The sequence below is a fragment of the Chlorocebus sabaeus genome, chromosome 24, assembly GCF_047675955.1.
Source record: "Chlorocebus sabaeus isolate Y175 chromosome 24, mChlSab1.0.hap1, whole genome shotgun sequence".
Lineage (NCBI taxonomy): Eukaryota > Metazoa > Chordata > Mammalia > Primates > Cercopithecidae > Chlorocebus > Chlorocebus sabaeus.
The window spans coordinates 10782177-10794845 of NC_132927.1; positions in this window are offsets into that span (position 1 = coordinate 10782177).

Below are 12669 nucleotides of genomic sequence, written 5' to 3' on the forward strand. Positions count from 1 at the left end.
AAAAACAAAGAACTGCAACTGCACACACAAGAGTGAATCTCATGACCTTACAGATGAGCAAAGGAGTCAGACAGAAAAGCATACATCTGGTATGATTCCATTGACACAAAATTCCAAAACAGGCAAACTGATCAATAGGTTTTGAAGTAAAGCTGGTGATTACTGGTGTGGGGACAAAAGTGATAGGAAGAGGGTATGATTGGGGCTTCAGGCTCCTGGTAATGTTTTGTTTCTTGATCTAGGGGCTAGCTCTTCATGTGTTTGCTTTGTGAACATTTTTTGAACTATAGACTTGATTTTTTGTGCATTTATCTATGTTATATTTCAATGTAAAAATAATTTACTTTTTAAAAAGCCAACTTGTAGACCGGGCACAGTAACTCGTGTCTGTAATCCCAGCACTTTGGGAGGCCAAGGTGGGCAGATCACAAGGTCAGGGGTTCGAGACCAACCTGGCCAACATGGTGAAACCGCATCTCTACTAAAACTTCAAAAATTAGCCAGTCATGGTGGTGCACACCTGTAGTCCCAGCTACAAGGGAGACTGAGGCAGGAGAATGGCGTGAATCTGGGAGGCCGAGGTTGCAGTGAGCCGAGATTGAGCCACTGCACTCCAGCCTGGGCGATACAGCGAGACTCCATCTCAAAAAATATATATAAAATAAACAAAGAAGAGCAACTGTACCTTTGAAATGGAGAGATATGGTGATGACCACCTTAATCCAGTGATTGAATTTCACATCACAAATAATGGAACACTGTGGCATTACATGCCTCCTGATATGATGCAAATTAACCTAATCTAAGGCAGTGGGGCTTCTTTTTTTTTTTTTTTTTTTTTTTCTTTTTTTTGAGATGGAGTCTCGCTCTGTCGCCTAGGCTGGAGTGCAGTGGCGCGATCTCAGCTCACTGCTAGCTCCGCCTCCCGGGTTCACGCCATTCTCCTGCCTCAGCCTCCCAAGTAGCTGGGACTACAGGCGCCTGCCACCTCGCCCGGCTAGTTTTTTGTATTTTTTAGTAGAGACGGGGTTTCACCATGTTAGCCAGAATGGTCTCTATCTCCTGACCTTGTGATCCACCCGCCTTGGCCTCCCAAAGTGCTGGGATTACAGGCGTGAGCCACCGCGCCCGGCCTAGCATTGGTATTTTTTAAAGCTTCCCACATGACTGTAATGTACAGTTAAGATATTCTGAACAAAAACGTATACTTGAATCTAACTTCTAGTTTAAAGAATATACCAGAGATAGAGCAGTGGTTCTTACTTCTGACCTCATATTAGAACCATATATTAGATTTTTGAAAGTAGGGCCACCTAGGCTTCATCCCAAGGGCTTCTGATTTAACTGGATTACAGCAGCACTCAGACATTTGTATTTTCTTTTCTAGGTTTTTAGTTTTGTATTTAAAATCCCCAGTGAGAACAGAGTGGACCAATTTATTACTTCTTCTTTGTGAGGCCAATTAATCAAAAACAGGGAATGTAGAAGAAAGCAAATAAAATATATTGATGTTACTGGGAACAAATATTTTCAACATAAGATAAATTAGATGATATATAACGTAAAACAGAGTTAAGAGGGGGAAAAAAACCTCTGTAAAGTTGAAATTGGAATTCTCAGTTCAAACACATGATTGTGTATTTCCTAGCTTTGTCCACTAAAAGGAACTAAGAGCAACGAGATCCCAGTAGTGATGAGCACAAATCGTGCCCACACTTCGGCTTTTAAATACAGTTCCCTATTCAAAAGGACAAGAAATGCTCAGAGAAATGGCTGGTTCCAGGGCTCGGGCAGAGAACACAAAAGATGAGCCGAGGACATCTTCTGCCAGAAAGTAAAAGAAGTACATAAGGACCAAGGGGTCCTTGGTCCAGGCACAGCCAGGGTTAAAACTTACTGGGAAAGAGGAACAAGTTAACATCAAGGGAAAACACAATCTAGAATGTGGGACATTGTATAAGGCCGCTAGCCTGGATTCTTCAAAAGGTCAATGTCACGGGGGGAAAAAAGGAGGGATAAAACATTCTATGTTAAAATGAAGTTTTAAAATGTAATGTGTGCATTAATTTGAGAGAAACACCTATAAAGACATTTTGGGGGAATGAATGCAGTTTTTTTGTTTGTTTGTTTTTCTGAGACAGGGTCTCGTTCTGTTATCCAAGTTGGGGTGCTGTGGGCAGTGTCATCATAGCTCACTGCAGCCTCAGCCTCCTGGACTCAAGTGATTCTCCCACCTCAGTCTAGTAGTTAGGCCTATAGACATGCACCACCACTCCTGGCTGCTGCTGCTTCTTTTTTTTTTTTTTTTTTTTTTTTTTTAGAGATAGGGTTTTACTATATTGCCCAGGCTGGTCTTGAACACCTAGGCTCAAGCAATCTTCCCAAAGTGCTGAGATTCCAGGCATGCAAGAACCACTGTGCCCAACCAGAAATTTAAACTTGAAGTTGATTTTAGATAGTTTATTTCCTTAGCAGGGATAATGACATTTTGTTTCTGTAGATAAATATCTATATTCTTTTTCTTTTTCTTTTTTTCTTTTGAGATGGAGTCTTGTTCTGTCGCCCAGGCTGGAGTGCAGTGGCATGATCTCGGCTCACTGCAAGCTCCACCTCCCAGGTTCGCACGATTCTCCTGCCTTCGCCTCCCGAGTAGCTGGGACTACAGGTGCCCACCACCACGCCCAGCTAATTTTTTGTATTTTTAGTAGAGACGGTGTTTCACCGTGTTAGCCAGGATGGTCTCAATCTCCTGACCTTGTGATCCGTCTGCCTCGGCCTCCCAAAGTGCTGGGATTACAGGCGTGAGCCATTGCACCCGGCCTAGTTAATTTTCTTAGCAGGGGTAATGACATTTTGTTTATGTAGATAAATATCTGTATTCTTAAGGGATGCATGCTGAATATCGAAAAGTGATGTGTCATCATGTGTACATAATTTGCTTTCAAATGGCACAACAAAAAAGAAAACCGAAGTACAGAGAGAGAAAGCAAATATTGCAAAATATTAACAATTGTGAAATTTATGTGGAGAGCATATGGGAGTACACCACAATAATCTTTCAACTTTTCTGTATGTTTGAAATATTTCATAACAAAAAGTTGAAGAAATGAGAAAGATTTTAAATAGAGATAAAAAACTCACTCACAAGGCCATGGAATTTCCATCTGTTTTACTTCTCTGCAGACAGGTCTACTCACAACTCCACCACACTCAATCAATCTTACACCACACCCAGCAATTAAAGGCTGCCTTTCTCAATCTTTGCCCACTAGATTTTGTGCATTCAAACAAGTGTAGAAAATGCTGGGTTATACTGGATTTATCCACAATCAGGCATGGCAAACTCCACCAGGAAGCACTTCTCTCTTGAGCTGACCTCCCTCGCCTATGATATCCAAGAAGACTGGCAGTTATGGTATCCGTGACAACTTTTGTATCTCATTTGGGCTTGAGAATCAGGCTTCCTCTAGTCTCTGACAGAGGCACTTCAAAGTAACAAGTCAGCAAATATTCTCCTGACACAATACAAGCCATATATGAAATACAAAACTCTCTACCTCCATGCCCTGGCTAGTCCCTTGCTGTGGGACAAAAATGCTTAAGCCATGATGGTGGGGCTCTCTGGTAAGTATTTAGCAAAGGAAAGGAAGCTTTGGAACATGACAAACGGCAAAAGGTGATATCACTCTTTTCCCCCACAATCATCAGAGGCTCTGCCCTACCTGATAAGACTACAAAACGGATAAAGTACTGCCAGTCTGCAAGGAGCTCATGGTCAACCAGAGTGGACAAACACCACGCTTCTAATCAGGCAGACTATAATAAACTGCACGATACAGGTGTTTCCAGAGTGGTGTGGGTCTACAGAAGAGGCAAGTATTAATTCCATCTGTGGGTGTTGGAGAAAGCTACACAAAGCAGTTCCTTGGCTTTGGCAGGGGAAATGTCGAGAAATGAAGGGAAGGGCATCCAGGCCAGGCAGAACCATGCCAGCAAACGCACCAGTATGTGAAAGCACCCAGTGTGTTCAAGAAGTGGCACCAATCTGGTGAAGGGAAAACAAGATAGGACCAAGATGGCCCAACTTCTTTGCAGGGCAAATTTTACATAAGTGATTTACTGATCCGCTCTCCTCCTCCTCCTCCTCCCTCTTCTCCTCCTCCTTCCTTCCTTCTTCCTTTCTCCTTCTTCCTCTTCTTCTTCTTATTCTTCTCTCTTTAAGCATTCAAAACAGATCTTGCACAAGAACTCAGGGGAGGGAGCACCTTCCATAAGTGGAATTCTAAACAGGGCTTTCCTAAGGCTCAGAAATGGCAGGTGCCAGGGTAATAGCTGCTTGATAAGCAAACTATAGGTGTCAGGGCAGGAGATTCCAGGTCACCACAGTGCTCTCAGTGCTCCCTAAAACTAGGCACCTGAGTTCTACAAGTGGGACAATGCAGATACTACTTGTTAAGAGCATACATTTATTCAGTTAATTTTTAAATTACATTATCCTTGTCAGCACTAGTGATAAAATAAAAATGGCTAAATTAGTTGTGTCAAACACCGTTGGACATCATCTCTGTTGTGGTGGTGGTTGTTGTTTTTGTTTGTTTGTTTTTTGTTATGGAGTCTTGCTTTGTTGCCCAGGCTGGAGTGCTGCAATGGCTCAATCTCCACTCACTGCAACCTCCGCCTCCCAGGTTCAAGTGATTCTCCTGCCTCAGCCTCCCAAGTAGCTGGGATTACAGGCATGTGCCACCATGCCTGGCTAATTTTATATTCCACAAGATGGGGTTTCACCGTGTTGGTCAGGCTGGTCTCGAACTCCTGACCTCAGGTATTCCACCTGCCTTGGCCTCCCAAAGTGCTGGGATTACAGGTATGAGCTACCGCACCCAGCTGACATCATCTATTTAAAAACTCCCAAAGACTCCACAAAATAGGTACCATTATTATTGCCATTTTACAGATCAGAAAACTGAGACTCAGACTTCAATAACTTACTTAAAATTATACTAGTAAGTGAAGAAGCTGGAATATGAATTTCATAAGCCCAACTCCAAAGCCTATACTTGATTACTTAAGTATGTAAGACACTTAAATAACGGTTCTGTTATGGTCTACTGTTAGGCACAAACAAAAGTATTTATTTAGGTTTCTCTGTACTTTAGAGTTGCCAAATTCTTGCTAATACTTTATACTCCCCACAGCACAAAATAATACTGGACACCATTGTTCACATTCGTATTGATTCATGAGAAATATGTAAGGAAACACTTTACTAGACCCTTACTAGTGAAAGAAAATTGAGAAAGAGCAAGAGACTTGATGGGTGGATTGGCTGTTATGTCTGTTAGTCTGTGCATCTGTCTGTCTCTGTCTTTCCCTCAGGTTCTCTTACTGTGTCTCCCTTTCTGTCTCATGTCTGTGTGTCTGTCTCTTTCTATCTTATTTTTATTTTTCCCTCTAAGTCTCTCTGTTTCTCTCTCTCTCTTTCTCTCTCTCTCTCTCACACACACACACACACACTCAATTAAATTTCATAGCTACGACTGGGAGTGGTAGCTCATGCCTGTAATCCTAGCACTTTGGGAGACCGAGGTGGGTGAATCACCTGAGGTCAGGAGTTCGAGACCAGCCTGGCCAATGTGGTAAAACCCTGTCTCCACTAAAAATACAAAAATTAGCCGGATGTGGTGTTGCACGCACGTAGTCCCAGCTACTCGGGAGGCAAGAGAATTGTTTGAACCTGGGAGACAGGGAGCCAAGATCATGCCACTGCACTCAGGCCTGGGTGACAGAGAAAGACTTGGTCTCAAATAATAATAATAATAATAATAAATAAATAAATTTCACAGCTGTACATTGCTTCCTAGATCTGGAACAAATTAATATTCTAGAATCAAATAGATATCATAAAACATTCCTATAGGAAGCCTCAGGTCCCTAGGAACTCAAGTTATCAGCTAAAGGGCACTAAAGGACAACAGTAAAGAATATGGGTTCTGGCTGGGCGTAGTGGCTCACACCTGTCATCTCAGCACTTTGGGAGGCCGAGGCAGGCAGATCATCTGAGGTCGGGAGTTCGAGACCAGCCTGACCAACATGGAGAAACCCCGTCTCTACTAAAAATACAAAATTAGCCGGGCGTGGTGGTGCATGCCTTGTAATCCCAGTTACTTGGAAGGCTGAGGCAGGAGAATTGCATGAACCTGGGAGGCGGAGGTTGTGGTGAGCCAAGATTGCACCATTGCACTCCAACCTGGGCAACAAGAGCAAAACTCTGTCTTAAAAAAAAAAAAAAAAAAAAAAAAGACTATGGGTTCCAGGGTCATACCTAATTCCTTGTAAGCTGCATGAATTAGGGCAAGTTATAAACTTATATGAACTACAGTCTCCTTGTCTGTGAAATGGATAACATTGTAACCATCACATGGAGCTGTTGTGAGGATTAAAGGCAATAATGTGTACAAAGTTCTTAAATGCTAAGCAATAGCAACATTGCTAGTTACTATTGTTACCATGATTATTGACAATGCGTCAATTGCTTTTAGACGCTTAGCCTCTAGGTAGGACATGGCACACAGTAGGATCTCAGAGAAACAAGAAACAAAGAGACAAACATACCAAGACACACATAGAAAGACATGAGACAGAGAGAAAGACAAATAAAGCAAGGGAGAGAGACTGAAGAGTCAGACACACAAACACATGCGCGCGCGCACACACACAGGGAAAGAGACACAGACAGGAAAGAGAGGAAGAAGGAAGAGACAGAAACAGACTAACAGACATGTTAGTCAGCCCACTAACCAATTTTTTGCTCTTTCTCTAAATATTTCACTAGTATGGGTCCAAATATGTTTTCTTCCATGTTTCCCATGAATCAATGTGAATGATGAACAAGGAGGTCACGTTCTCGATTCCACCTCCAAGCTTCCCATGCTACAGAGAGGAGCTTACAAATGGGGAAGAGGGTGGCCTCATCCGACACAGTACCACAGAAGCAGCGAACGGCTAGCTAAGGAGAGAGGTGCCCCAGGGGCTGGCTATGCTGGCACTCTCTGGACAACAGGGCAATGCTGGGTTTAGTCGAGTCCAGAATCTGCAGACCTCATTTGCAGAGGCCCCCTTAGTTTAATGAGAAGGAAACCCTTTTCTTATCCCTGGGAGAGCCAGTGAACAACACCACAGCAACTCACCTCCACGAACAAACAGAGCAAGCTTTCATACCCACATCAAAGGGAAAAACAACTCTGTCTTCCAAAAAAGACATTTAATTCAGCCAAGGGAATTCCTGGATCCTCTCTGTGTTGGCCTTCGGAACGGTATTTTCTGTGGTTGCAGCTGTACATTGTGAGCTTTCTAACACCTGTCATCAACACACTTTGGTAAAATCTGGTGAGTATGGATGAGGTCACACTTACAACAAGCAGGTCTTTAGGGAGCAGGGATCGAGCAAATCATTGTGAAGAAGATATTTTTCTTTCTTATGATGCCAGAGAAAGACTGAATCATGGAGAAAGACTTGAGGAGCACCAGAGTTCTAATACTCAAACTTAACCATCCCAACGCCAGCTAACTGCATTTCTTGGACTGCATGGGGAAAAAAGGAGACATTACCAACAGGATATTGAACTGATTTCAGCTCCATGAGTGTGGTCTCTCTTTCCTCCTGTCAGCTGGCTGGGACAGCACCCTTCTTCTTCCCTGAGGACAGATCCTGTGCCACTTCATTCCCTCACAGCCACCACCTTGTTCCCTCCTCCTGCTTCCCCAAGGCTGAGACCAGCTAATTTGAGCCTTAAGATATTGCTGCCACCATCGTTACTAAGCTCTTCTGAGCCCTCTTCTGTAGAGCTTAGAAGTTACAGAAGCTGGAACTCTTCCAGAAGTTACAGAAAGCTGGAAACTCTCCTCTGCCCTCCAAATCAAAATCACTTAATCTTGTCAGCAAAAGACAGCTGTCCAAACCTGCAAGTTGAGCTGGAATAGGAATCCTAAACTACTGTGGGCCCTGACAACGTCAGTCATTAATGAGGACATCTTGTTCTTCACATCTTTGAATTTCATTTCAGAATCATTCCTCAGAAGTAAGAGGCTTCTAAGGAATGAGACCAGGCACGGTGGCTCATACCTGTAATCCCAGCACTTTGGGAGGCCAAGGCACGTAGATCACCTGAGGTCAGGAGTTTGAGACCAACCTGGCCAACACGGTGAAACCCCATCTCCGCTAAAAATATAAAAATTAGTTGGGCATGGTGGCATACACCTGTAATCCCAGCTACTTGGGAGGCTGAGGCAGGAGAATCACTTGAACCTGGGAGGCGGAGGTTGCAGTGAGCCGAGATAGCATCACTGCACTCCAGCCTGGGTGGCAGAGTAAGACTCCATCTCAAAAATAAAACAAAACAAAACAAAAAAAAGGAATGAGGAGTTACTCAGCCTACCACCTTTTTACAGCTCCCCAGCAGATGAAGTCACTGAAGCCAACAAACAGATCATTTACTTTGATTTCTAAAGAAGTTCAGCTAATCATGGACATGGATGGTGATGATAGTTGCGCAACAACGTGATATACTTAATGGCACTGAACTGTACACTTTAAAATGGTTAAAATGGTAAGTTTTATGTTATGTAATTTTACCACGATTTTTTAAAATTAAAAAAATTCTAAAGAATAAATTGGGCCGGGCGCGGTGGCTCACGCCTGTAATCCCAGCACTTTGGGAGGCCGAGGCGGGTGGATCATGAGGTCAGGAGATCGAGACCATCCTGGCTAACACGGTGAAACCCCATCTCTACTGAAAATACAAAAAATTAGCCGGGCGAGATGGCGGACGCCTGTAGTTCCAGCTACTCGGGAGGCTGAGGCAGGAGAATGGCGAGAACCCGGGAGGTGGAGCTTGCAGGGAGCCAAGATCACGCCACTGCACTCTAGCCTGGGCGACAGAGCAAGACTCTGTCTCAAAAAAAAAAAAAAAAAAAAAAAAGAATAAATTGGCCAGGCATGGTGGCTCACTCTTATAATCCCAACACTTTAGGTGGCCCAGGTGGGTGGATCACTTGAGCCCAGAAGATCAAGACCAACCTGGGCAACATGGCAATACCCAATTTCTACAAAAAATACAAAAATTAGCTGGGCATGATGGCATGTGCCTGTAGTCTCAACTACATGGGAGGCTGACATGGGAGGATTGCTTGAGCCCAAGGAGGTTGAGGCTGCAGTCAGCCATGGTGCTGCCATTGCACTCCAGCCTGGGTGACAGGGTGAGATTCTATCTCAAAACATAAAAAAGAATAAATTGAATTCAACATTTTTTAAAAAGTACAGCTACGTTCCAGGTAGCTTAATGATTGCTGATTTATTATTATTAAATTATTTTTAAGGGAATCTTAGTAGTATAGAAAGATTACCAGCTTCAAGAATCTGTGAAAATCAAAAGCAGAAAGATACATGTCTTTATGTCAAAAATGCCATTATGGGGCAGGTGTGGTGGCTCATGCCTGAAAGCCCAGCACTTTGGGAGGCCAAGGCAGGAAGATCCCTTTGGCCCAAGAGTTCGAGACCAACCTAGGCAACACAGTGAGACCTTGTCTCTACTAAAAATGAAAAAAAAAAAAATTAGCCTGGTGTGATGACAAATGAGTCAGGAGGCTGAGGCAGAAGGATGGCTTAAGCCCAGGAGGTCGAGGCTGCCGTAAGCCATGATCATGTCACTGAACTCTAGCCTGGGTGACAGAGTGAGACCCTATCTCAAAAAAAAAGAAAAAAAAAAAGTCTTTACATTAAAAATAAGTGTACTCGGCCGGGCACGGTGGCTCACGCCTGTAATCCCAGCACTTTGGGAGGCCGAGGTGGGCGTATCACCAGGTCAGGAGATCAAGACCATGGTGAAACCCCGTCTCTACTAAAAATACAAAAAATTAGCTGGGCTCGGTGGTGGGCGCCTGTAGTCCCAGCTACTCAGGAGGCTGAGGCAGGAGGATGGCGTGAACCCGGGAGGTGGAGCTTGCAGTGAGCTGAGATTGCGCCACTGCACTCCAGCCTGGGCGACAGAGCAAGACTCCGTCTCAAAAAAAAAATAATAATAAGTGCACTCTTTCTGTCATATGAATACTGTCCCAAGAGTAAGATTTTCTAAAGAATGTCACTAAGCTTTTCTTTCAGAAACCAGTTCTTCCACAATGGCAGCTAGAACATTCAGATCAGAGGAGTGGCTTATAAGGGTTTCCAGCTTTTTCTTTAACAATAATACGTTAAACAGTTTGTTCTCATGATACCTCTCAGAAATGTAAAGAGACATAGTACTCCATTAACATAAGTGGAAAATGTTATTTGCTTTTGCAGATGGTGAAATCAAGGCTTGAAAAACTTAAAAGACTGAGCTGAGATCATTCCATGAGAAGTTCAGATTTTATATCCAGAGGTCACACTTTCCTGCCTTCTGGATCAAGACCATTTAAGAAACAAAGGTCACTCACTGTGAATCAATTAACTCCAATGAACATCCACTCACAGAAGCACCTACTCTCCTGAATCATGCCTATTGATTCACAATCCCCCGGGAGAGTACAACACAGGAAGCCCCAAAGTGGAGGAAAGCCCTGCATGCGGCTTACCTGTAGGGAAAGGGTTAAAGGTGCAATTAATTGTTAACACTGTCAGTTTCACCGACAAGGAGTAGTGAGGGAACTGTAGAAGGTCTTGCAGGATAAGGTAGAAGGAGAGCTCAGCATAGCTCAGGTTTCTAACTCACCATGGATGTCAAGCACAAGTGACAAGGTACATCAGTCAAGAGTGATCGTGGAGACAGAAAACCCAACGATAAGCCTAAGTAAGAAAACAGATTATGACCATCTCTTGACCAACTATCTGTAGAAAGAGATCTAGCCTGCTGTCAGGCCAAGCTGGACCAAAAACAAAACAGAAAGTAATGAAATCTAGCAGGAATGAATCTCACAGTTCCCTACCACCCTACCTACAAACACATCTGCACCTGCCCTGAATTTCATATCTTCCCCCACCCAGCTCCCACACCCCTCAAAAGAAGAAAAAACCAACCAACCTCTTCCCAACACGGGTCATCCTTCTTGTGTTCCGGCTCCTCCTCTGGCCCCCTCCTCAAGCTATCTATCACCTCTCCCATTTCCTTCACTTCTCTCTTTCTATTGCCACCATTCCTTTAGCATGGTGGTCCTTAGTATTTGTGGATCACAAATTTCTCTGAGAAGCAAGTAAACTTGCACGCTATTTCTAAAGGCTTGAGAGATTCCCATAGCCCTGGAGCCCAGGTAAAGAATCCCTGCTTTAGCAAAAGTCTCTTCCATCTTAAACCTTAGCTGCTAGTGGATATCTCTCTTTCCTTTCAAAGCAAGCTTCTAGGACACAGATCTTTGTGCCCCTTTCTTCCCACTCTCTCCTCAATCCCCTGCCCTCACTCCACTAAAAGGAATCCTGCTAAAGTTACCATCGACAGTCCGAATGCCAAACCCAAGGAGTATTTTTCCCCTCTCATTTGACCTCCTGTTGTGTATCACAGCAACCCATCGCATATCCTGAAACTCTTTTCCTCAGTGTCTTGGCATCACTGTGATAAATCCCTCTTACAGCCTGGCCAACAATGTCTTCTTTTCTCGGAAATGTCCTTAACACCCAGTTTGGCCCCCAAAAACACCCTGTTTTTGTACTGGCAGGCCTCCAGCTTCCTGCCAGGGCTGACCACCCAGGGCTGGGCCTCACCAAGCAAGGCCAACCAGGGACTTCCCTAGAATTTTGGAATAGAGAAGCAAAATGAAGTTATTGGATTTCCCAAAATGTTCTAGCCACAAATTCCAGTTACACACCTATGTCTGCATATCTGACTACTCCTGTATCTGTGTAAGACATTCCTTTCTTTCCTTCAGTCGGTTTGCATTGGCTTCTGTTATTCGCCACCAATGAGCCCTGACTAATATAAACATTCCCTTGCTCCCAATTCACCTTTTCTCTCTCTGGCTGCTGCTTCTCATTCTTCTCAGTGGGCAACTCTTCTCTGTCTGCCCCTTAAACACTGTTTTATCTATCAGAACTGTAGGGGATAATGGTTAGGAAGACAGAAAATTAGTCATGTCAGTGAACCAGATTGACTGAAGCCTTTGGATTTAACTGAGCCAGGCCAGGCCTCACTCAGAACAACCTATTTGCTATACAGGTTTCCACGGGAACATAAAACCAAGAAAAAAACAATCTGAATAAATAGCTCCAAAGTTGGCTTTCATAAAACCATATTTTAAAAATGAAAGACTCAGAACATGTATCATTTTTTAGAAAAGACCAGGAACTCCAAAAAAATACATACATATATATATACTAATATATGTCTGATTTGTAAGATCCAATAATCTGGACAATTTCTGATATGATAGTCAAAAATCTCACTATAAAAGGAGATGGGCTCCTAACATTAGAATCTCTCTGATGTGACACAGTGGGAGGTACAAACATCACTGACTGGTAAACTACTGAAAATAGCAGGTTTAAATCTAACTGTGATCCAGGATATAGGCTGTCCTGTGGGATAACTGATCCAGACTCTCAAAGGACTCAGGTCATGGAGAACCAAGGAAGGTTTAGGGACTTCCTAGACTGAGACCACAGAGGGATCCTTCCTCTTCCCAACCCCTGCCGCAAAAATCCTATTC